This window comes from Polypterus senegalus, unplaced genomic scaffold, assembly GCF_016835505.1.
Source record: "Polypterus senegalus isolate Bchr_013 unplaced genomic scaffold, ASM1683550v1 scaffold_1842, whole genome shotgun sequence".
Classification (NCBI taxonomy): Eukaryota; Metazoa; Chordata; class Cladistia; order Polypteriformes; family Polypteridae; genus Polypterus; species Polypterus senegalus.
In genome coordinates, this window is record NW_024377677.1 from 11,792 (window position 1) to 39,131 (window position 27,340).

General features: G+C 45.4%; 1 long non-coding RNA gene across 1 annotated transcript; it reads left to right on the forward strand.

The window, feature by feature from the left end:
* The first annotated feature begins 1,646 nt into the window (after nt 1-1,646).
* Nucleotides 1,647-22,889, forward strand: LOC120519379. Its single transcript, XR_005631464.1, has 3 exons — nt 1,647-1,892; nt 10,495-10,634; nt 22,760-22,889. It is a non-coding gene; the product is annotated as an uncharacterized LOC120519379 (long non-coding RNA).
* Nucleotides 22,890-27,340: the final 4,451 nt, after the last annotated feature.

Below are 27,340 nucleotides of genomic sequence, written 5' to 3' on the forward strand. Positions count from 1 at the left end.
AGACGCGTGAGTTTGGAGGGCCCCGCAGCCCGATGAGTCTGATTCGCGCTAATAAATCGGTTCCGCAAGCGAACTGTGATACTATGATAGCGCGATGAGAAAGTTTCAAAATCATCAGAATGTTCAAGCATATTATAGAAAAAATCCGATCTTAATCCGTTAAGTAGTTCTCCGGTGAAAAGCGGACAGACATACAAACGGGTCAAAAAATGTATGAGAAATTTCGCACTTGGACAACGAAATGTTTCTTAGGGAGCACCTTTGGGCCAAGAATAACATACATTCCAAATTTCAAGTCCCAAGTCTTCATGGTTCGGGAGATTTCGTGATGAGTGAGTTAGTGGTATTTGGCTTTTATTTTAGATCTTCCTGTTTTCTTAGTCCGTTATTTAAATTTGTAATTTTAATTAATGCATTATTATGATTGTTTAAAACCTGACATTGTGCCATTAACAACGTCAGCTGTCACAGAATGCCACAGAAGTCGGGTCAGATCGCCTAGAATTAAAGACAGTAATAAACAGTTCGGCGCATCTCCGCACTTCTGTATCGTTAAGAGCTGCGGGCAGATGCGTCCAATCCCGGCAGCTGTAATCGATCCTGGCAGGGACGCCAGTCGCCTCAACTTACACAGTTTCAGTAAGTTTAGCGATGGGGTAATGATTATCCTGGGCCAACTTGGGGTCCTCGAAGCCTGCAATGAAAAGGGGTCCACACATACTCCTTATGTGTAGGGACCAGAGTTCTGTTTAGCGTCACCAGCAGGTCAAGCTCGAGGATCTTTAACAAGAAAGAGGGAGAATAGGCAGTGATGGGGCAGCGAATCGAATACCCACGTCCCCGAGGGAGCGAGTCGGCAGCGCTAACCATTGTGGCACACTACACTGTCGTTCGTGCCTGCTGTTAATTCATTATTGTAATGAATGCGCCAAATCCAATATTGCTGCCGGAGTTGCTAAGGCTTCACTGTTTGTTCAATTTGTGTCAGCCAGATAACGGATGGGTGTGCGGCTATATCAAAATGGAGGATGAGGTTGGGCGCATGCGGTGATAGCGCGTTGTAGCATCATCCACATGACGAACTACCTGGTTTGGTACCCGAGTGCAGCGGGTGACACCTCAGCACTACTGGAACAATGGGAGTTTTTTTTTTTTACAGTGAGTGCATCCTGCCACCAACCTGCAATTTAGAGGACCTGCTTGCTGCAGATTAAAACCCAGGACGGAGCAATTGCAGGTTAAGGGCTTTGCCCAAGAGCCCAACGGAGTAGGGGCACTTCTGGCGTTTACGGGATTTGAACATGCAACCCTCAATAAGAGATCGAGAATAAACGTAATGAATCTTTTTTTTTTTTACGTTTCTACAGATTTAAGACACATATTCAATAAAGTGTGGATGCTCAAGTAGAAGAGCCAATATGAATAAGAAGAAGAAGAAAAAAAAAGTGACCTATACCGAAATAAATTACTTGATCGTTACGGAGAACTAAGCCCCTACATCCGCCTGCAGGAATATGCGTTCCAGAGAAAACAGAATTTCAAAGGCTCGAGCCTGAGTCACACGGCGGCGACGCAGCGCAGTGGGGTTCTGCTGCTCGGGTGCGGGGCGGAGGAGGAATTTCAAGTTGATTTAAGAAATCCGGAAGGCAGAGAAACGCGAAACACGGCAGCAAAGACCGAGCGCTCAGGCGACTAGCTGACCGCAGCGCATCATGGTGTCGCACCATAGAATGCTTTTTATAAGAATCAGCGGTTTAACAAAACGAATAACCGTGTTAAAAAAATAGGCTCAACGTTCATTGTCTTACTAGGAAGGAGGACACAACGCGAAACTGTTTGGTAGCGCCGGAGCCGAAAGTTACTGGCATCTCCCTGAAAGCAACAAGGACGGGGTAGGTCTGTGGAGATTTAGTGTTTTGTAATAATCAACAGCGCGGAAGGGGTAAAGGTGGTCGGGCCATTGGGATCTGCAGGTTATAATAGATTTCTCCGCTTTTTATTATTATATGTTAAATTGACGGTAAAGTACTGGCAGTTGTTGTTGCCAGAATTTCACTGTAAAAAAGGAGGTGACAATATTTTTAGGTCGACGGTATAATTTTGTAGAAAATAACTGTTTTTCTTTTTTCTTTATAACACATTACTCCAGAAGTGGACGTTTAACCATAACCTGAAATCCATGCATTGTAATAAGTCTGGCAATCGCTGAGCCATTAGAAAAATGTTGTCAAGATCAAATACCAGTACACACTCTGCATTAGTAAAGCCAACAGCAAACATATTGTATTATTTAATCATATGTATTGAAAAGAGTTGAATGTTTAAGGAAGTTATGCCACATTGTCTGATGGAGAAGTGATGCTTGCTTTTGTGGTGTGTGGTGTCCTACAGGTGTGCCAGCTTATCGAGTGCAGTCACCCACCATTAACCAGCTTCCATCACCTCAACAAACCTTCAATACGCAGGCAAACATAAGTCGGCTAACTCTAAGGGTTTTTTTTTCTACTACTAGGCAAAGGTATGCGGCTCACCAGGAACAATACGGTAAAAGGGGGCGTGTCCTTATGCAAATATGAGAACTTCGGTGTTATTGACACAGCGCTTCACCGTTTTACATTTTACTGTTGTTTACCTTCGCTAATATATATTATATATATACTGTATAAAAAAAATTAAAGGAACTCATTGAAAACACATCAGATCTCAATGGGAAAAAAAACTCCTGCTGGCTCCGTCTACTGCTATGGATTGATATGGTGATGTATTAGGAACGACAGGATGGAAAAGAAAATGATCAACCTACAGAGAGAGGGCTGAAATCAAAGACACCCCGAAAATCAAAGGGAAACAATGTGGCAGGCAGGCAGTCGAGTCTATTTGGCCAAAATTTCATTGCAGCAACTCAACATCATACTCAGGAGTTTGTATGACCCCCCTGCCATGCCTGACAATGTCCTAATGAGACGACAGATGGTGTCCTGGGGGATCTTCTCCCAGATCTGGACCAGGGCATCACTGAGCTCCTGCATAGGCTGAGGCATCCGATGGATCGAAATTTAATGTCCCACCCAGCGATGTTCTATTGGATTGAGGTCAATCAGTCAATGGGATCAATTCCTTGATCCTCTTGCCACATGAGGCCCGGCATTGTCGTGCACCAGGAGGAAGCAGCATAGGGTCTGACAATGGGTCCAAGGATTTCATCCCGATACCTAATGGCAGTCAAGGTTCTGTTGTCTAGCCTATAGAGGTCTGTGCGTCCCTCCAGACCACCAAACCGGTCATGCTGAACGATGTCACAGCATGAAACGTTCTCCACGGTTTCTCCAGACCCTTTCACGTCTGTCATATGTGCTCAGGGTGAACCTGCTCTCATATGGAAAAAGCACAGGGCACCAGTGGTGGACCTGCCAGTTCTGGTATTCTATGAAAAAAGCCAATTGAGCTCCACGGTGCCCACTAGAGGATGTCGGGCACCCTCATGAAGTCTGTTTCTGATTTTTTGGTCAGAGACATTCACACCAGTGGCCTGCCTGCCTGCCTGCCTGCTGGAGGTCATTTTGTAGGCTCTGCCAGTGCTCATCCTATTCTTCCTTGGCCAAAGGAGCAGATACCTGGGGGTCCCGTTGATGGGTTAAGGACCTTCTACGAGGGGCCCTGTCCAGCTCTCCTAAAGTAACTGCCTGTCTGTCTCCTGGAATCTCCTCCATGCCCTTGAGACTGTGCTGGGAGACACGGCAAACCTTCTGGCAATGCCACGTATTGATCTGCCTGCCATCCTGGAGAAGTTGGATTAACTGTGCCAGCTCTGTAGGGTCCAGGTATGCCCTTATGCTACCAGTAGTGACACTGACCATAACCAAATGTAAAACGAGTGACAAAACAGATGAGGAGGGAAAAATGTCAGTGGCCTCCCTCCACCTGTTAAACCATTCATTCCTGTTTTGGGGGTCTTCTCATTGTGGCCCCTCTAGTGCACCAAAGCAGCTGAAACTGAAGAACAAGCCCCTCTGCTACTTCACTGAGCAGATCAAAAGCCCACAAGTGTCATTGACTTGCTTTACTCTCATTCAAAAGGGGTCCTTTCATGTTGTGGAGCAGTTTACATATAGTTCTGTATTAGGGTACACAATTTAAAACCAAAAACAGATACATTTTGGTACGAGCAAACTTTGAGCAGATGTAGCAGAACCTCAGGAAGACAAAGCTTATAAATGTGAGGACAGTGGAGGAGAACAGAGGCTTAGGGTTTAAAGTGAAAATGCAGAACAACCTCATCCCAAAACTTAGAAGAAATCTGAGAACTCTGTGGTGGATAGATGTGGAGCTAAAAATGAAGTTATAAAGGAAACTAAAAACGGATGAGTGAGGCGCATACGACTAGTAAGTGCAGTGCAAACCATAAGGGGGTTAAAAAGGAAATTAGGAAGGCTAAAAGACAGTTGGAGAGAAATATTGGAGAAAGACAACCCACATGGTTTCTTTCAATATTTTAGTAGTAAAAGAGCAGTCAAGGAGGGAGTGAAGAGTATCTGGAACAGTTAAAGGAGAGACAATGAATATCAGATGGTTTAAACTTGTACGTTATTAAATTTTATGTGTGTGAAGACGTCAGCAACCTCCTTAGAGTAACACGAAGTACTAAGGAGGGACTGAGTGACACTGGAAATTGTAGAGGGAGAAGAGCAGCTGGGATTAAATGTGTTGAAATCGAACAAGTCATTAGGACCAGCTGACACTTATCATGGAGTGTTTAAGGAGGTTAGTGAGCACACTCTTTATTTTATTTTATTTTATTTTTTTCAAAACTCTCGGCACACTGGAGAAACTCTTAAAGACTGGCCGCTAGCGGATGTCATCCCGTTGTGCAAACAGGGTGAATAGCCTGGTCCAAGCAATGACAGGCCGGTAAGCCTTAACGTGCATCACAGGTAAAGTAAATGGGAGGAATTATCAAGAAGATTTGCTGTGGTTGTGGATTTCAAGCAGAGACCCTGAAGGCTTTTAGAAGTTGCTAGAAGCAGATATTTGGACAAGTCCGGAATTATAGGTAGAAGAGTGGTAGATGTTAATGGGTTTGCAAAACTGTCGTCGTCTTTCATTACTTTTGGCCCTCGTCCCGACTGACACATTTCATAGTGGAGAATCTCAACTTTTAGCTTTGAGCACGGCCTTTCCTTCTCATTTGTTCTGAGGACTTCCATCCATTGTCACAGAGTTGTCAGAGTGCCTTAGAGCTGATGGTCTCCATTAGTTTTTATATCACCTCACAGATGAGGGTCTTTAAAATCCAGTTCCACACAATGGAGAGCCATCACCTGCTTGGTCACCTGTTCCTTGGGTCTGCACAGAAGGAGGCATTCATTATAATTGTTCATTGCTGGTCTCTCCATTGCCCCTTTCAGATGTTCATAGGTGATCTTCCCCTCTTCTTGATAACATTGGTTGACCTCCTCATTTTCTCTATGCTTATAGACTTCCAGACTTCTTGATCTGTTTGTTGCTGACATGTTTATCTAGTCCAGGAACTGTTTCTAGTTTGATGTCGGCTTCTAATTTCATTTGTTTCCTTCATCTTGTTCCTCGCTCATTCATTTGGTCTCCTCATGCGATTCTTTAGACATTCTTCTTCTAATTTTCTCATTCATTTCTCCACATGTTCACTTGATGTTCACCCTCTCTTCTTGATTCCATTTGTTTCCTCGCTCATTCATTTGATCTCACATAGAAGGCAGACATCAGATGGTCCATTCACTCACATAGGAGATAATCCGGGAGAAGAACAAGAATCCACAGGTAGTGAACAGCAAGGCCTACAGGCAGGCAACTCAAGACATGAAACAACAAAAGACTTCTCTGTGTCTGTGTAGAACTGGCCTCCTTTTAAATCTCGTGCTGGCCTCCTTCTCCCCAGCAGCTTCAGCACCCTCAGCAGACGACCAATCAGAGCCACTGCAGGGACTGCTGGGAGCTGAAGTTTCATTCCTTGAGTAGCACCATTATAGATGTTCAACCTGTCTTCTGGATTTAATTTGTTTCTTTCATTTTGTTCCTCATTCATTCATTTGTTCTCCTCATACAATTCTTCAGACATTCTTCTTCTAATTTTCTCATTCATTTCTCCACATGCTCACTTGATGTTCACCCTCTCTTCTTGATTCCATTTGTTTCCTCGCTCATTCATTTGATCTCCTCATGCGATTCTTTAGATGTCCACACGTTCACTGATGTGTAACAGATTAAAAAAACACCCAGCAAAGATTCACACCCTCGATAGGACGGTGATTTATTTATTTTTTCGGTGGGGATCCCAGGAACACACCCAGCCTTGGCCCAACTCACACACACTCCCTGACAGAGACAAAAAAGCAACTGATAATAAAACAGAAATAGAAGGCTGTATTAAACAATTCAAACTACAACAATCCAACCCCAGTCCCTTTTACGATGATATACAATAAACACGAATTCAGTAATAGCAAACCACTAACAGAAACCACACACAATGAAGTCCATGAAAAACGGCAACTGATGGAATGAAATGATGGAGATGGATAGTCCAGAGATCACCTCGCTGTATGAGAATATAAAGACAGGCCTTGCCGGTATTTCCTGAAGATGATGAATGATGGGCTCTCCTTTCTTCAAAGATCGACACCGAATCCAAATCAGTCCTCACATAGAAGGCAGACATCAGATGGTCCATTCACACACATAGGAGATAATCCGGGAGAAGAACAAGAATCCACAGGTAGTGAACAGCAAGGCCTACAGGCAGGCAACTCAAGACATGAAACAACAAAAGACTTCTCTGTGTCTGTGTAGAACTGGCCTCCTTTTAAATCTCGTGCTGGCCTCCTTCTCCCCAGCAGCCTCAGCACCCTCAGCAGACGACCAATCAGAGCCACTGCAGGGACTGCTGGGAGCTGAAGTTTCCTTCCTTGAGTAGCACCATTATAGATGTTCAACCTGTCTTCTGGATTTAATTTGTTTCTTTCATTTTGTTCCTCATTCATTCATTTGTTCTCCTCATACAATTCCTTCAGATGTCCACCTCTGATTTTCTCATTCATTTCTCCACATGTTCACAGATATTCACCCCCTCTTCTAGATTTCATTTGTTTCCTTCATTTTGTTCCTCACTCATTCATTTGATATCCTAATATGATTCTTCATTTGGTCTCCTCATGCGATTCTTTAGACATTCTTCTTCTAATTTTCTCATTCATTTCTCCACATGTTCACGGATATTCACCCTCTCTCCTAGATTTCATTTGTTTCCTTCATTTTGTTCCTCACTCATTCATTTAATCTCCTAATATGATTCTTCAGACTACATGTTCACTTGATGTTCACCCTCACTTTCATCTTGTTCCTCGCTCGTTCAATTGATCTCCTCATGCGATTCTTTAGCTGTCCACTTCTGAACTTTTCCATCCATTGTCCACATGTTCTCCGATGGCCGCCTTCATCCCATTCTGCACTCATTCCTTTCAGATTTCTCAGACTTCTTGAAGAGTCCACTGTCTTCACCTTCATCCAGCCCTGCACCCTTCATTCCTGATGGACCTTTTCATTTCCATCTTTAGTCATTCTCAGCTTGTTCCCTTCCTCCTGTCGTTCAGCATCATTAGCCGATTATCCGTATTATAAGCTCCTTGTGTGGTGGAATTTTTTGATTGCTTCAGGCACAGCAAAGAGAACGAAAGTCCCCTGAAATTTTGAAAGAGGGCCTTTAGCATCACCATGTCCCCTCGCCTGTATGGTGCACTTGGCACAGCGGTGCATAACCGCCTGCATGTTTCCTCACAATCCTCTTGTTTAGTTTGGACTTTTCTGATAAGAGTGTGATTGTCGGCGACAGCTGTAAGACGTGAGTCACATTCGATTCGGTTTTGATGGACATGCAAAGCTGCTAGAAAGAGAGTATAGCCTACCCACCCCCACCCCCGTAGGAATTCTGGGAATTTATATTGGAATCAGGAGACTAGCCAGCGGAAGGCTTTCCCCATCATGCAGAAATGCCAGCTTGTTGGTTTTGTTCTTAACACCTCCTACTCTAGGACTGGGGAGAGAGGTGCGGGGAGGGGGGTACACACACTCCCAAGTCATCACTTTATAGACCTTTCCATTTGGACACAGCTGTGTTCCTTCCTTGTTTGTATCCCAAAGATGTTCTGTCCTATCTTTAGGAGTTGAGTTACATTCAGTGGGCTGTCAATCCCCTAAAATGGGCCATCAGGCTAACAGAGCTGCTGATGTTTGTGAGTATCTGTGAAGTGTGGGGCCAGTTTGTTCACCGATCTCTACAGTCCTGTTCTGCCACCGTAAAAGGCACTATATTACATGAAGTCTGACTTCTGTCTCTAAAGCAGCACCTGCACATCACCTCTGTCTTCACCCCACTAATCTTAACCGGGTTCTGTTCTCCCTCTGTGACCCCGGGTCCCCTAACGCTCACCCTCTATCTCAAATCTGTGACCATTATGTTGACCCCCTTTACTGCTGTCTCCTGAGCCCCACACTGCACATTCAGGCCATTTACTGAATGGTAATTAGCTGTGACCCCTACTTTGGATCCTCTTATTTTACATATATTTTTTTGGAGGATGAGACTGCGCTCTATCATTTTCATATCCCCCTAACTTGACTTTTGCTGTCTGAAGGTTTTATTTCCTTCTAATCCCCTTCTGACCCCCATACCTGTGACCCCACTTCTGACTCAATGTCCCACACCTCTCACTCCTCTCTACCACATGATGACGTTTATAAGGCCTGTGACTTCACTCCTGGCCAATGTGTCCCATATCCCTAACTTCTTACTCATATCGTTGACACGGCCCCTAACCCCAACGCCTCTGTTGGGTCTCCCCCTAAATATTCATTATCTCTCCACTCATTATTCTTCTGTCCCCAATTTTGTGGTCTCTGGCACAACCCCACTGTCCCACACCAGTAAACATTGTCCTCCTCTGTCACGTGTCTGTGACCCCTGCAGTATCCCCCTAAATATTAATTCTTATACACCACATCTATGACCACCCTGACTTATCCCAGCTGTGATCCCCCTTAAGCAGTCCCTGCAGTATGTTCCATTGTAAGTCTTTGCCTCATATCAGTGGCCCATGACATGACTTCACTGTCCCACAAAAGTAACCCCTGACCCCTTCTGTCCCCAGTTTGTGACCCCGGCTGTCTCTCTAAGTGTTTAGATCTCTCTACTCCAGATCATCTCTGTTTCACAGCTGTGACCCCTGACTTGAACCCACTGTTCAACAACTGGCACTGGGGCACTGTGACCAATAACTTAACCTCACTGTTTCACACCTATGATCCCCCTTAAAAAGCTCTGCAGTCCACCCAAAATGTTCATCATGTCTGCACTCATGACTCCTCCCTCTCACTTCTTTATCCCCCGATTTGACCCCTCTGTCCTACCTCTATGACCCCTGACTTGACTCCAGCTGTGACCCCCTGACATGTCCCTACTGTCCCACTGCTGTGACCCTCTGACAGACCCTTCAGTCTCTCCTTAAATCTTTATATCTCTCTACTGTCTCACAGCCATGACCCTTGACTTGACCCCACTTTCTGACACGTGTGGCCCCCGACACCCTTGTCCTATGACTGGAACCTCTAACCTAACCTCACTGTCCCATACCTGCGACACCACAACACCAGGCCTCCATCATGACCTTTCTCTCTTTTCCTTATTCCTGTGAATGGAGCCCCACTGTCCTACCTCTAAGACCCCCAACGACTTGTTCCTACTGCCCCACAGCTGGGACCCCCTGACTTGGTCATAGATGGTTGGAGTTGTGGGAGAGATAATGAACATTTATGGAGTGACTGAAGGGGCTTCTGAAGGAGGAGGTCGCAGCTGTGGGACAGTGGGGACAAACCAGTCTTGAAACCTACTGTCCCACATCTGTGTGACCCTGACCCCTCCTTCCCATGTCTGACCCCTAAATTTCCATGATCTCCTTACTCCTGACCCCTTAATTTACCCCACTGAGACCCTGACCCCCATGTCCCTTGTCTGTGATCCTAAATGTTTCTTATTCTCCGGACCCCCCTGTGCACTTTGTCTCAGTTTGGTTATTTTTGGATTTCTGTCTAAGCTTCTTATGTTTCCTGGGTGGATTTGCGGAGATTTTCACTGGACAGCTGTTTGTGGTGGGACAGTGGCCTTGGGGCTCGGGGGTGTTGTGTCCCTGTGCTCGCTGCACGGCTCCTTCAGCCAATCGCTGACCGCTCCTTCACCCCCTCCTCGAGGGTGTCCTCGGCCTGCCACCTCTTCTTGTCACCGCGCCAGGGGAGAGTGATTTAACAAGCACAAGTAAAAAGCTCTCCAAGTGACAAGTGGGCTCCTTGAGCGAGACGCGGCACATTAATGAAGATGTCATTCCCAGCTGCTCTTCAGGCCGCCGCTGGACGCCGTAACTCAATCTCTACTTTGGCTGATGGGTTTCTTCCCCTCTTCTCTCTCTGCAGGCAGCATCAACCGCCCAGGGGCCATTCCAGCCTTCCTGCGGACCCCCACTGTGATGCAGCCACACCTGGACATGAAACCCTTCCTGCAGTTTCCGCTGGACACTCCGCACTCCGCCGGGATTTTCCCCAACTTCACTGCAGTGAGTTTTCTAAATTTTGTGTGTGTGTGTGTGTCTTTGCAGGTAGCCCACCTCCCGTCAGTTTCTTCTTGGAGACCCCCTCTTCAACATGCCCCCCCCCTTCATCAGACCACTCTGTGAACATCCAGAAATTCAAACGTCCAAATGGTCAGTAGTAACTGTCATACCCTTGGGACCCTAAGGGACCACTCTAAAAAGAAATAGCCATTAGCCCCTAAATCAATGCCTGGTAACCTCACAAAACACTGAGACCACAGCTTGGTGCATTTGAACCCGGGTCAGTTTGTTATAAGGACCCTGTGACCAAACGTCAGCTCCAAATGTCACATAAATGTCCCCTGAGTAGACATCTCATAGCCCCCCATAGGATGTGACCCTAAAAGCATCTTGTCACCCAAGGTCAGCATCTGATCAGCACCCCACTAGGTTGAACACCCCAGTAAGACCCCTAATACACCTGATCCCAGATCAGCATGTAATAAAAATGAAACATTAGTAGACATCTCGCAGCCCCCTGAGGTTCTTCATTCATCCATCCATCCTTCCGTCTTCCTAACCCACTTATCCAAAGCAGGGATGCAGGGAAGCTGCAGCTGATCCCAGAAAACATTGGCCACAAGGCAGGACAGTCCCTTAAACAGGGTGCTAGCCCATCACAGGGTGAATACACACACACACAGCAAGGGCCGGTTTAGCACGGCCAGTCCACCTAACCTGTATGTCTGTGGACTGTGAGAGGAAACCAAACACGGGAGAACATGCAGGCTCCATGCTGATATGGACCAGGACTTGAACTCAAACCTCCTTGTTATGAGACAGCAGGGTTATCACTGTGCTGCCCCCCTGCCGAGGCCAGCACTAAAAACACTTTGTGACCCCAGGTCAGCATCTGGTCGATACCTTGAGACCACTAAGCTCAGCTCTCTGTCAAGACTCTATGACCCCGTATCTGCACCTTATCAGCACACTCAAACCCCAGTCAATATGTTAGTAAAATGTCCCATAAGTAGACATCTCACAGTCCCCTAAAGTCATGACCCCTAAAAATACCTTGGGACCAGAAGTCAATGTCTGATCGCTTTACCGTGGCCACTTAGCTCAGCACTCAGTCAAGACCCTATGACCCCAGCCATGTCTGCCCCCAATCAATACGTCTAATCCTGGGGTCCGTATGTTATCAACATGTCTCGTAACTAAACATCTCGCACCATGGCTATAATCCAAGGTCACTATCTGAACATCCCTAAGCTCAGCACTCTCTTAAGACCCTCCAATCCCACACCTGCAACCTGTCAGATCCCAAACCAGTATCGTATCAATGTACTGGAACACCAGACCAGTATGGGGTCCGCAATAACTCAACACATCATGGACGAGCTCAGGTGAGCAGCTCAGATACACGGGGACCACCGGCCTGTGCCTCAGCTCACACCTTAAACACCCCAGCTCTCTAGCAATCCTCTGAGACCCTGCATTCTTAGCACTCAGTGACCCCGGATGTGCAGATTATTAGACACCCAGGACCCCCACCAAGTTCAGCACACTGAAAACTCCAGTTTAACACCCAACTGAAGACCTGGGGGGCCGTAAATTAAAGAAATCAACAGATAGATAGACAGATAGATAGAAGTGAAAGGTTTTATATAATAGATAGACAGATAGATAGATAGATAGATAGATAGATAGATAGATAGATAGATAGATAGATAGATAGAAGTGAAAGGTTTTATATAATAGATAGATAGATAGATAGATAGATAGATAGATAGATAGATAGATAGATAGATAGATACTGTAGAAGTGAAAGGTGATAGATAGATAGATAGATAGATAGATAGATAGATAGATAGATAGATAGATAGATAGATAGATAGATAGATAGATAGTCTGTCTCTGTCCCATTAGCGTTCCTCTCCAGGTCACCATAACAATGCATTGAGACTCGAGGTCAGCCACTGACCAGTACTCTGTGACCACTAACTTCAGCACTTTGTCACTGCCCTATCTGCACCTGTTGGGATCACCACGTCCAATGCCTTATAATTACACTGTGACTCCAGGTTTGCACGCTGTTACTATTTCATGACCCCCTCTAATATCAGCATGCTAAGTATGAATAACGTTACATAAATGAACGTCTCAGTGCCCCCCCAAGGCACTGATCCTACTCATATCTTGTGATCCGAGGTCAACATTTGATCAAAATCGCACTACCGCTAATTTTACTCCAAAGCTCAGAGTTAATGTCCCCACGGTGCAGAATACCCACCTGTGCACATCACTCCTATTGTGTGAGATTAGGGGGCTTTGATCGTCGGCCACACAGGGTGCTGCTGATCATTTCTCGCCCCCTCTGTTTGTTTTGACTAAGCTGATCACAAGCGAATTTACAACACTTTTTCTAATGTGGTCAGCAGATATCAGATAGATGGATAGATGTGACAGGCACTATATCGTAATCAAGAAATGAAGGCGCTATATAATGCATAAGTAGGAGTGACAGGTACTGTATAATTAAATACGTATATATACAGTATAGGAAACAAACTCTATGATTGATAGATAAAATGGTGCTATATTATAGTTAAGTAGATAGGTTTGAAAGGCACTATATAGCAGACTGATAGCACCTGTCTGATCGCGAGAGAAATAAGGGGACCCTGAGTCAGGTGTTGGGCGGGTTTTGATTGACTGGTAGCTTTGCGAACCGGGTCACGTTACGTGCGTGCTTTTATTTTTTATATTTGAGATTGCGTAATTACCAACAGCAATAGCGTAGCGTAACTATTACAGGAAGCATCCGTTCCAGGCATAACACACAGTACGTATCCCCTGTTAGTTAGATCAGTCCCGTGTCGGATCGCATTCATACACACACACACACCTGCACGAACCGCTCCAGCCATGGTCCGCACTCGAGCGCAATCCCTCCAGAATTCGAAACAACTGCTCCATAGAAAGTAGGAGTGTAAAATATCAGAAGCTGTGCGATGTTTGGCTTAATCCTCGGCATGAGCCATCAGCAGTTCTTCCGATTGACCAGCAGATGGCTCCATTAGCTATGTGGTTTCGAGTAAAGGTGTGCAGCTCACTGCTTCAGTTCAAACAGAGGCTTCACAGTTCAGAGAGGGGTGAGAGGAAAGTAAGATGAGATAGGGGTGTTCTTTCTGACCCTTGGAGGCTTTGTCACTGACAGAAAATGTATGTGTGCCAGGGAGAGAGAGAGAGGGGTGCACAGAGGAGAAGCGGCTTGTAAGAGAAAGCAAACAGCCGGGAAGCCTAAGTAGGAGTTGCCGACGGACTTGGGGGGCGGGCTTAGAGGAGGTCTCTGCGGCGAGTGTCCCTGGCTGCGCTCACAAGCTCGCACAAGACAAGCTGTTCTTCACGCGCTCCTGTCACTGAAGTCAACAGTGGGAGGGCTGGCAGTCAGCTCGGGATGCCGGGATGCCAGCGCTGAAAGCATAGCTGCTCTGGCATCCACAAACGCTATTCAAGAGAGGTAAGAGTCGGCTCTCTCTTGATCTCTTTGATGTGCTGGGCTGGGCCGATGGGGAGGTGGGGAGAGGATTCTTCAGTGCTGAAGCCGTTTTCGAAAAGTAAACTCATTCCCACAGTCAGGAGCCTAGGGCTGGCTTTTTTTCGACTGTTTTGCACACTATTGGTTGGTGCGCCGGATGCTTGTTGTTTTCTGTATGTAGGGGGACTGAACCGGGAGCGACTGATCGGCTCAGTGCTAAAAGACTAGGATCTGGGGAAACACCAAACAGGCCCTGAGGTCAAACAAGTCAGAGAGTTCAAATAGTAGTCTCTTTATATAGTCTGATTCCAGCATTTCACAAAGGAACTGCTGCTTGTCCTTCTTTGGTGACTGATCCTGCAAGAACTCAATGAATCGCAGTTGTAGTGTAGGGGTTGTCGGAACACAAAGAACTGAAGTTTTTAACTTCAAAGGGACACATCTTCATCTTCTTGACAACCGATCTTGTTCAGGACCAAATCTGACGCTGTAAGCTCACAAAGATCTGTAGATCTTTACTACTTGGGTGACTGACATCATCAGATCACAAAGAGACACGTGTGCTGTAGCCTCTTGATAGCTGATCCCATCAGGACCCAATGAAGTGCAGCATAACCTGATGAAGTCAGAACACAAAGAACTGCAGGGTTTTATTTTTTTTACCTTCAGGGTGGCTGACCTCGTCAGAATGCACAGGATGTGACTTTACCTTCATAAAAACCGATCCTGTCAAGACTCAATCTGATGTTGTCAAGTCACAAATAACTGCCTGGTCTTACCTCTAGGATGACTGACCTCATCAGCTTGTGAAGGGATGAAGTTTAACCTTCTTGTTCACTGATCCTATCAGATCCCAGGGAATTGTAGTATAGACTGATCCTGTCAGACCACATAGAACTGCAGGGTTTTTGCCTTCAGGGTGGCTGACCTCGTCAGAATGCATAGGGGTGCAATTTTACCTTCATAGAAACCGATCCTGTCAAGACTCAATCTGATGTTGTCAAGTCACAAATAACTGCTAGGATGACTGATCTCATCAGCTTGTGAAGGGATGAAGTTTAACCTTCTTGTTCACTGATCCTATCAGCATCGCCTGATGCTGTCAGAACATAAAGAGCTGCAGTTTTCTTTTTATGTTAGGGTGAGTGGCTTCATTAGATCATACCAGCTGACTGATCCTGTCAGGACCCGGTGAATTGCAGCTTTACATATTTAGTGTCTGTTCCTGACAGATCATAAAAAGCTTGCAGCCATCAAAAAATTGATTGTGTCTGAACACACCGAGGTGAAATCTGAAGTCTGATACTGCATGCTTTACTGTCTTGGAGTCTAATTTTGTCCCATGACCACCCTTTTTTATTCCTCTGATGCTGGAAAATTGTGACATTTACCTTCTCATATCCTGATTCTGATATCTCCTCAATGACACAAACACCGCTCTCCCTCAAGCTTACTGGTCAAGTAAGTCTGATTCTGTTAGAGTATGCGGGCCTTCCACTTTATCTTCATTGAGTCTCTTTGCCACATTATTCCACTGGCCAGTCATCACGACGGACCACCAAAGGGCTGCACCTTCCCCTTTCCTGGAGCCTAACCACTTGAGAACACAAAATGGCAAGGTTTACATCATTGTAGACTGATCATGTCACTTCACCAGAGAATGCAGTCTCACAGTCGGATTCTGCCAGATCCAATAGAACTGTAGCTTTAACATCCTGGAACTTAACAATTGAAGAAAACAAAATTTCATTGGCGACTGTTCACGTCCTACAGTTATACCTCGTTAAGGTCAGAGTCAGGCTTTAGAAGTCTGGGTGCTTGGCCATGCCAGATCAGCGTATACAGAAGACGAAACTCTGCTGGGACCGATCTTGACCAATTATAAAATGCTGCACCTTTAACTTCTTGGATCCTTAACCTTTCAGGATGCAAAGTGGTGACTGATCCAGTCCTATCACTGCAGACTGCAATTGTACCTCCTGGCAGTCTGATTCTGTCCAAACCCAAAGTAAAACTGCAGCTTTACCACTCCAGTGTTGACCATACTAGAGCACAGAAGATGTGCTGTAACTCTGCATGGACTGATCTTGATCACTTACAAACCTCTGCACCCTGAACTCCTCCGATCCTAATCATTTCAGAACACAAAGCGGTGACTGATCCTGTCCAGTCACATGGGACTGCTTGTATTTCGTTATCAGGTCTCGATGAACTGTAGAAATAACCTCTGTGGATGGATCTTGACTCATCACAAAGGCCCGCACCTTCACCTCCTTGGATTCTAACCACGTCAGGGATTCAAAATGGGGACCTTACACTCGCCACAGGGTTATAACGTCAGAAGCCGACCATCGTGACTGTAACTCCTCAAAGTGAGATCTCAGACCCCCAGCTTTCGCTGACTGATGAAATGACATAGGACTTCGGGGGTCTGATTTTTGTCAGATCACAAAAGCCCACATATTTTTTTTTTCATTTCTTGAAGCCTAATGATGTCAGATCACATCACTGTGTAAGCTGACTGCCCCGCTGACTGATCGTGTCAATGTATAAAGCAGCCCGGGTTTTAACTCTATGATGTGTGTTCATGTCAGACCCCCAAAGGACTCTGTGTATGCTTTATTCTTTAGGAGCTGATCCTGACAGATCACAAAGGCCTGCACATTGGGGTTTAATGACCTCATATCACTTAATTAAGTAGTTTGACAATCTTTCCAACTGGTCCTATCAAATTAAGAGACACTGCAGCTTTAGGTTTTTGGAATCTGTTCATGTCAGAATCCAAAGGACTTTATGTATAATTCCTTAGGAACTGACCCTGGCAGACCTTAAGGGCCTGCACATTTTTACCTTTTTATAATTCAATGCACTTATATGAATTCATTAAGTAGTTTGACTATCTTGTCTACTGATCGTATCAGATTAAGAGACACCACAGTTTTAAGTTTTTGGAATCTGTTCATTTCAGAATCCAAAGGACTTTATGTATAATTCCTTAGGAGCTGATCCTGGCAGGTCATAAAGGCCTGCACATTTTTACTTAGAGTTTAATGATTTTGTATGAATTAATCAAGTAGCTTGACTATCTTGTCTACTGATCATATCAAATTAAGAGACACTGCAGCTGTAGGTTTTTGGAATCTGTTCATGTCAAAACTCAAAGAAAATTATGTATTATTCTTTAGGAACTGATCCTGTCAGACCTTAAGGGCTTACACATATTTCTTCTTTTGGAGTTTTATGATGTGTATATCACATAATACTGAAGTTTGACACCCTTGATGACTGATTGTGTCTTTGTATAAATCAGCCCGGCTTTTAACTCTTTGACGCGTGTTCATGTCAGACCCCAAAGGACTCTGTCTATACTTAATTTTTTAGGAGCTGATCTTGACAGGTCATAAAGGCCTGCACATTTTTACTTATACTTTAATGATCTTATATGAATTCATCAAGTAGCTTGACTGTCTTGACGACTGGTCGTATCAAATTAACAGACACTGCAGCTTTAGGCTTTTGCAATCTGTTCATGTCATATCCAAAAGGACTTTATGTATATTTCCTTAAGAGCTGATCCTGACAGACCTTAAGGGCCTGCACATTGTTCTTCTTTTGGAGTTTAATGATTTGCACATCACATAATATTGCAGTCTGACTACCTGGCTGACTGATTGCGACTTTGTACAAATGAGCCCAGCTTTTAACTTTTTGGTGTGTTCATGTCAGACCCCAAAGGACTCTGTGTATACTTTATTCTTTAGGAGCTGATCCTGACAGATCACAAAGGCCTGTACATTGGAGTTTAATGACCTCATATCGCTTAATTAAGTAGTTTGACAATCTTTCCAACTGGTCCTATAAAATTAAGAGACACCACAGCTTTAGGTTTTTGGAATCTGTTCATGTCAGAATCCAAAGGACTTTATGTATAATTCCTTAGGAGCTGATCCTGGCAGACCTTAAGGGCCTGCACATTTTTATTTATAGTTTAATGATCTTGTATGAATTAATCAAGTAGTTTGACTATCTTGTCTACTGATCGTATCAAATTAAGAGACACTGCAGCTGTAGGGTTTTGGAATCTGTTCATGTCAGAAGTCAAAGAATGTTATGTAGTATTCCTTAGGAGCTGATCCTGTCAGACCTTAAGGGCTTACACGTATTTCTTCTTTTGGAGTTTTATGATGTGAATATCACATAATACTGAAGTTTGACACCCTTGATTACTGATTGTGTCTTTGTATAAATCAGCCCGGCTTTTTTTGGCATGTGTTCATGTCAGACCACAAAGGACTCTGCCTGTACTTCATTCTTTAGGAGCTGATCCTGACAGATCATAAAGGCCTGCACATTTTTACTTATAGTTTAATGATCTCATATGAATTAGTCAAGTAGCTTGACTGTCTTGGCGACTGATCGTATCAAATTAAGAGACAGTGCAGCTTTAGGTTTTTGGAATCTGTTCATGTCAGAACTCAAAGAACGTTATTTATTATTCTTTAGGAGCTGATCCTGGCAGACCTTAAGGGCCTGCACATTTTTACTTATAGTTTAATGATCTTATATGAATTAATTAAGTAGCTTGACTATCTTGACGACTGATGATATCAAATTAAGAGACACCGCAGCTTTAGGTTTTTGCACTCTCTTCATATAATATCCAGAAGGACTTTATGTATAATTCCTTAGGAGCTGATCCTGACAGATCATAAAGGCCTGTACATTTTTTTTGTTTTGGAGTTTAATGATGTGTAAATCACATAATATTGAAGAACTGTAGAAATGATCTCTATGGACAAGTCTTGACTCATCACAAAAATCTGCACCTTCACCTCCTTGGATTCTATCCACATCAGGACTCGAAATAATAACCCTATACTCGTCACTGGGTTATAAAGTCAGAACCGTGACTGTAGCTCAACTGATCTCAAGACACCCAGCTTTATCTCATTGATGAAATGACATTTGACTTCAGGGTCTGATTCTGACAGATCACAAAGGCCCGCGTATTTTTCATTTCTTGAAGCCTAATGATGTCAGGTTGCATAATTGTGTAAGCTGACTCCCCTGGTGAATGATCTTGTCAGTGTACAAATCAGCCCGGCTTTTAGCTCTTTGGCATGTGTTTATGTCAGACCCCAAAGGACTGTATGTACACTTCCTTAGGAGCTGATCCTGACAGATCAGAATGGACCTGCACACTAACTCCATGAATCGTGGCCATTTCAAAGTACAGAAAAGTGATCTTTATGGCACTGGTAACTGATTGTGACAGCACACCAAGGCCCGCAGTTTCACCTTCTTGGAACATCATATGACATTAATGCTTTTTCAATTATAATTTTAGCAAATAACATGCTATAATAGCCCAGTTGCCGTGCTGATTGATGATGGGTGTTTGCAATGTCATACTGAAGGGTTTGGCCCTGAATGACCATACAAGAACCAAAGCATTACCTCCTTAGGACCGACATTAGATCATGTAATGTGATAGCTTGACTTACCCGGGTGACTGACCATGGAAGATTACAAAAGGCCTGTTGTGGGGGTGAGGGGGAGGGGGGGGTCTGATTCTGTCATAGTTTGAGATGACAGTCTATCATGAATGTCGTGTTGTGAAATCTCAAAGCCCTCGATTTCAAACATCTAGCCTGATCCTGCCAGTTCCCAGAGGTCTGCGTTTTTACTCCATTAAGGTCTGATTCTGACTCACAGTCTGACTTTACCAGCTTCACTACTCCGTGGTGTTTAAATCACCTGCAGCTTCTATTAAATGTGAAATTCCCCTTGGGATTAATAAAGTATCTATCTATCTATCTATCTATCTATCTATCTATCTATCTATCTATCTATCTATTATATAGTGCCTTTCACTCTATCTATCTATTATATAGTGCCTTACACTCTATCTATCTATCTATCTATCTATCTATCTATCTATCTAGTGCCTTTCATATCTATCTATCTATCTATCTATCTATCTATCTATCTATCTATCTATCTATCTATCTATCTATCCATCCATCCATCCTAATTGCACAGGTGTGTGAGTCTGTCCGATCTCAGAGGCCTGCCCTCTTATGTTTTTAGACATTTTGACTTTTTCCGCTCCCAGACTCTGGCATTTTTCTCAGGCTGTATGCGTTTTGCTCCAGACAGATACCAGAGCTTCAGCTCCCCGGAGTTTGGTTCAGTCCTTATTTTTGTAGCTGGATCCTGTCAGATCACTGAGGCCTGCGACGTCACCCCTTTATAAATCCGATTTTTGGCATGTTTACCAAAGAAACAGACACGTTGTTTTGTATCGTAGGAACAAAGGCAGGCTGTTCCTTCAGTTAGCTGCTGTCCCCTCTGTGCTCTCAGCCCCTCCGGCATGTAGAAAGGCATTAGTGCTTTTCATTAGCGGAGGTTCTGCTGCAAATTGACTAATTCCGTCTCCTAAAATAACTCCATGCTTGGGTTGCAGCAGGGCAGGGCTCTGGCACGCAGAAATAGCTTGGCTGAAAGCTGCGGTGAAACCTCCCGGCATATCAGCGCTGAGAGTCCCGCTGGTGCTGGGAGGACGGGAAGATCATGGCCCCCGCTTTCTCATTCAGTCGGGGTCTCTTTTGTTGAAGCTGCTGTTCGATGGAATTCTGATGCTTTGAGAGAAAAATGAAACTCTTAATAAAACCTCATTGAGGTGCAGACGTGGGGGTTCATCACTCTGGAATGGAAGAGCGGGAACGCTGAGCTACCTCCCCTGGGGCTGCTGTGGGAGTGAGCGCTGACTGGGGACTTTCAAAGGTGCTCTGGGAAGGGGGAGCGACTTGGTCGTGGGAATGAGGGATGAGCAAGGGAGGGGAAGAGTGACCAGTCATGGGAGTGAGAGATGAACAGGGGAGGGGAAGAGTGACCAGTCATGGGAGTGAGGGGTAAACAGGGGAGAAAAGTGAACTGGTCATGGGGTCTCATTGCAGACAGTGCAGAGTGACAGCAGTTAACAATATAATGGAGGACTGCTGCTCGGTGGAATGTCAATGTCAGTCATAGAGTCCCCTTCAGGGTCACCCGTAGCACACAGGGCTTTTAGAGAAGCTGGCGTCATCCTGGTGTATCAAAGAGCTCTGTTATAATGGAGCAGTCATGTCAGTCACCCTATTGTGTATATAGTGCCCTCTCTGTGGACTCCATTGGCAAGCTGGAAAAGGCACTTAATAAAGAAAGGTGATGTGGGTAACTGAGCCAGGAACAAAGTGCGAGTGGTGGTGTTAGACAGTGGATGGAGTGAGCAAGTGAGAGAGTAATGGTGAACAATGAACTGTGAGTAAGTGAGGGAATGAAGATATATGAAAACATGAGTGAGTGAGTGAGAGAGAGAGAGAGAGAGTGAGAGTGAGAGAGAGAGAGAGAGAGAGAGAGAGAGAGAGAGAGAGAGTGAGTGAGTGAGTGAGTGAGTGAGTGAGTGAGTGAGAGAGAGGAGTGAGAGAGAGAGAGAGAGAGAGAGTGAGTGAGTGAGTGAGAGAGAGAGTGAGTGAGTGAGTGAGAGAGAGAGAGAGAGAGAGTGAGTGAGTGAGTGAGTGAGAGAGAGAGAGTGAGTGAGTGAGTGAGTGAGTGAGTGAGTGAGTGAGTGACAATATACCAAACTGAAAACTAAAGAGAGTGAATTAATGAAGTAGTGAATGAATGATTATATAGAGTAGTATAGTAATTACAGTGTGAACAAGTGAATGAATGAAGAAATGACTGTGTGAGAGTGCGAGTAAAGGCGTGTTGTGGTGAAATGGTGAGCTGTGAGTAAACAGTACTGTAGTGCTGGTGATTGAGTGAGTGAATGACTGTGTGTGTGGGTGATGATATCTTTTAGGTGAAAACATGAACTAGTGCGTAGGAGGGGTGAGTGAGTGAAAAGGTGTTGCACTGCACCGACTAAGCAGTGACAGAGTGCAGTGTGTGCTGCTGAAGAGTGACTGAGCAGGTGAGTGAGTGAGTGAGTGAGTGGCGCCACACTGCAGCACAGACACCAGTGTGAGTGATGGTGTAGTGTTATGAACAGTCAAGTGTGACTGAGCAGGTGAGGGAGTGAGTGAGGGATGTCACGCCATGTGTGAGTGATCCTAGCATGACGCCCCTTCATGTTCTCATATTGAAGTCCCCCCTCCCACCCCCAATGGATTGGAAGCTGAGGGGCCGGTGGGCTGACAGCCTTCATCAGTCTCTGCGTCTGCTGGCTTCCCTCAGGCGGCCGGTGCTGTCAGCCTGCAGACCATTACTGTCTCGGGAGGAATGTAAACGGCGTGTGAGATGTTTGACCCCCGCCAAAGCCAACCCCCAACCTTTCAGTAGGTGTTTGCAAATCCCATCCATCTGTGGCTCCTTGGCGCTGACCTCCACCTCACCCCTCCATGCCACTTTCTTTGTTTAAGCTGGCCAAAGTCCTATGTAGCACCCCAAGCTGAGGGGGCTGCCATCTTTTTTGGACTTTTGCTGCCGCTGCTAAATGCTGCGAGTTTTCGTCTTCTAGTGAGACGCTCTGGGATCTAGCATGGGAGGAGGGATTCACTCTCTGAAAATGAAAGACTAAAACTAAACATTTCTTCTTCTTCCTCCTCCTCTTCCTCCCTTGCAGATGGACCCCGTCCAGAAGGCTGTGATTAACCACACGTTTGGTGTTCCGCTGATTAAGACCAAAAGGCCGGTCATTTCCTGCAACGTCTGCCAGATCCGCTTCAACTCAGAGGTGAGTGTCCTCCTGCCCCGGCACCCGTCCTTCCTTTGGTACTCCCAGAGCTGGCCAGCTGGCCTGCACACGCGTAGCCCCACGAGACCACCCCGGGGCCAGACGCCGCTCACTCAAGAATGAGGTGTTAATGTGTGGAACGAGCCCCCTGGTCCCTCGCTTGATGGCCTGTCAGTCATCGGTATGCTGCTTCAGGGAGGATGAGTGCACCCCACTTAAGAGGGTCAGGTGCCACTTATACTACCAGCACAGTCAGGGCATATGGGTGCCCACCCACCTCAGCCAGATGTGTGAGAGATGTATGCTCATTCACCTCACCCGGATGTGTGCCAGCCCACCTCACCCAAATGTGTGCCCACCCACCTCACACAGATGTGTGCCCACCCACCTCACCCAAATGTGTGCCCTCCCACCTCCCCGGTCTGATATGCCATATTGTGCTGATGGTTTTGATAAAAGGAGTGTCCTTCAAGCTATTTGGGCTCCAGGTGTCCCTTGTGCTATGCTATCCTGTGCTTTAGTGGTACGTTGTCTTTTCTTTGCACAAGGGAAAGGCGCTATATAAATAAAATGTATCATCATAGTATTAATCCCCTGACCACTAGAGGGCAGTGTGTTACAAACTCTCTAAGGCTACTGCAGACTACACCCAATCTGGTACACTGTAACTCTGTGGTTATACCAGATTGGGGGTCACCTGCACTGGCCTTAGTGGGTTTGGTACACACTGCCCTCTAGTCGTCAGGGGATCAATACTGATGAATTAATTTCTCTTGGGTTTTGTACTAGAAGTAGAAGCATTTATACTAATTAATTTTATTAGTATTGATCCCCTGACCACTAGAGGGCAGTGTGTTCCAAACTCTTTAAGGTTTCTGCAGGCTTACCCAATCTGGCACTCACCAGTGTAACTCTGTGGTTACACCCGATTGGGATTCATTTGCATTGGCCTTAGTGAGTTTGCTACACACTGCCCCCTAGTGGTCAGGGGATCAATACTGACAAATTAATTTTTCTTGGGTGTTGTACTAGTAGTAGTAGCATTCATGTACTAGTAGTAGAAACATTTCTACTTTTTCTTCTTCTTCTTTTTTTGGCTGCACCTGTTAGGGGTTGCCACAGCAGATCATCTTTTTTCCATAGCAGAAGCATTCACAATAAGTAAATTTATCAGTATTGATCCCCTGACCACTAGAGGGCACTGTGCTCTAAACTCTCTAAGGCTACTGCAGGCTTCACCCGATCTGGTACTCACCACTGTAACTCTGTGATTACACCAGATTGGGGGGCGTGAGTTCAGTGCACACTGCCCTCTAGTGGTCAGGGGATCAATACTAGTGAAATTATTTCTCTTGGGTCTTGTACTAGTAGCAGTGGCATTAATACTAATTAGATTAAGTTTATTAGTATTGGTCCCCTGACCACTAGAGGGCAGTGTATACCGAACTCACAAAGAGCAGCCCCTCTGATACTCACCAATGCAACTCTGCCGTGTGGAGAACATTCAGGGTCACCTGGTGCCACTAGGGGGAGCTACTCATAGGCACCAGCACACTGTTTCATATCATTTTTGATCACTTTTGGTCAAGTTCTTAATGTTCTGATATTGCATTGCAGCTAACGCATTCTGAGATTGGTGAGATAAAGAAGACCAAAGTGTCAAGGTCAGGTATCTCTCCTCTGCTATTGTCACGGCGGTCAACCACCCTCTCTTCACCTTGGCATCACTGGGGCTGCCCTCTGGCGGTTTGGGCAGATCCTACTGTACAGTATGCCATGGTGATGAGGGATGTCAAGAGGGCATCAGGCAGGCCCAGGGGTGCCCCAAAGATATGCAGTTGTACCTGTCATTCCCTCCATCCAGAATCTCTGCATGTCTCCCTGATGCAGCACCATCTCCAACTCACCTTGGCAAGGATGGACCCTCCTGTTTTCCCAGCTTGTCCATCTATTCTGCACCCCATCTCTGTTCACATTAATGTTAACACCCGATAGGCAACCTTGTGGTGGTGGTGATTATTGAGCAGCTCTCCTTCACTGACTAGACCGTCACAGTGGTCTAGTAGGTCCACTCTGTATAAGATCAGGCCATATCTTATGGAGTACGCAGCACAACTCCAGGCTTTAGTCTTGTCACATCTGGACTACTGCAGCTCTCTGCTGGCCAGGGGGTCCGGCATGTGTGGATGATTCCAAATGTAGCGGCATGTCTGTTGTTCATCCAGCCAAGGTGGGCACACATCACTCCTCATTGGCTTCCTATAGCACCACACCACCTATTAAGTGTCAGGTCCTTGATGCTTGCCTACCGAGTAGTGAGGGGTTCAGCACCGAGTATGAGGTCCTGTGCTTCTTCTCGGCCACTCAGGTGGGCTGATGAATGTTGTCTGGTGACACAGATCCCTGATGCTTGCCTACAGAGCATTCAATGGGTCACTAGCTATGTATGTGGAGATCACTTGGGAAGTTCCTCTGCTCCTTCACACTCCCTCTTGTGTGCTGATGTGAGTGGATGGCATCTGGTGATGCCACCTCTGTTTGGTACGATATCTCCATTCAGACTCTAAATTATATGTAGCTCCAAGCTGGTGCAGTAAGCTGCCCACCTCCCTTTCAAACTCTGAGTCCCTCTATTGTTTAAGAAGCATTTTGAGGGTCCTCTGGTTTGGTGGAGTTCTCTCTCGTCGAAAATGGCTTTGCTGGGATTTTTCTTACCAAGAAAGTGTAACTCCCTTGTATTTTGTTCCAGACTCTTCTGGCCACTTTTGTCACCTTGTCCTGTCACACTTGTTCCCAAACAGACTGATATCCACTCAATGGTGTCACATCTCCTTGCAGACTAATCTCATATGTAGGTCCTGGCCGGGGGAAACGTGCGTGCTGCTTCAGGGGGATGAGTGCACCCCATCTAAGAGGGTCAGGTGCCACCTATTCTTCAGGCACAGGCAGGGCATATGGGTCCCCACCCACCTCGTCCATATGTGTCCCCACCCACCTCGTGCATATGTGTCCCCACCCACCTCGTCCATATGTGTCCCCACCCACCTCACCCAGATATGTCCCCCCCCACCTCCATCCAAATGGCTCTCTCCCTCGATGTGTTTAAGAAATGATTCAAAACTTTACTGTTGGGTGAAAATCGATTCCATTGTTCATGAACGTTTTTGCTCTGTGGATTTCTGTCATATTGCTAATTGGTCATTTTTTGTTATGCTAACTTTATAGCTCCTCACTTGTAACTTTCTTCTTCAGAACTGGCCCTCAGCTGACCTGGAGAGTTGGTGACATGTAGGTTACCATGTGCAAGTAAGAATGTCACCTGACTCTGTCCATGTGACAAAACTGATTTTATGGACCTCTGAATATTAAAACTACTCCTACGATTACAAGACATTAAAAGTAAGAGAAATTAATTTCAATAGCGTTGTCCTCCCCCTGACACCAGGGAGCACTGTGAACAAAACTCACAAAGTACCAAAGCATTATCAGCTGGTGCCACTAGTGGGCGCTCCTCATAGGCACCACCACCACCTTTTCACCTCATTTATTGATTTCTGCATTTGCTGCCAATGCGTTCTGAGATTTGTCGAGTACAGAAGACCACAGTTTTGTGAGTGGGTGGGTGGGGCGGTGGGTCCTACTCACTCATCATGGTGCAAATAAGAATTTCACTGAACTCTATAACTGTTCTGAACTAGACAGGTCCTGAGCACAAAGGTCTTAAAAAGATGCCCAATGGTGGGTGGCGGGTTTGGTACGACCATCAAACCCCACCTAGTCACAAAACGGCAAATGTAAACTCTCTTGTATTTTATTCCCATGAAACAACAATAATAATCTTCAAAGAGCACAAAGTCAAAAGGCAATCGAGAGCAAACAAGTCCAGTAGGCGGAGTCAAAAGAGCAGAGCAAGGGTTCGAAATCCAGCACAGTAAATCAAGCAAAGCCAAAGGCCCTATAACTCACCAGCACCACGAGAGCATTCAATGAACCGCAAGGGACTGTGGTCTTTTGTCATCTCTTTATAGGGCTGAGGGCAGTCCCTTAATGGTGATAGGCAGGTGGTTCTGCTTCTTGGGGGAACCACCCACAAAACACATGGTATGTGGAAAAAGAGATTTATGGTAAAGAAACTAAATGATCAAGAAAGTGAACATAAAAAAATAAACCAAACAGACATTTGAACGCCAACCAGGGGGGGAAATCACAGCTGAAACATAGACTCTACAAAGCCTTCTAGCCCCGCCCAGATATCTGCCACTCAAAGCATCTTGTTATGTCCAACTTCCCCACCCAGCCATCTGCATTACTATTGGCCATCTCTCTCCTCCTCATTTACCTTTCATTTATGTTATATACATTTATATTAAATACATTTTGACATTTTTCAAATAAGGGAGACAAAAGTTATGAGGTCAGGTAGTTCTGTTCACTAATCATGGCACCAAACAGTAACGAGGTATTAAATAT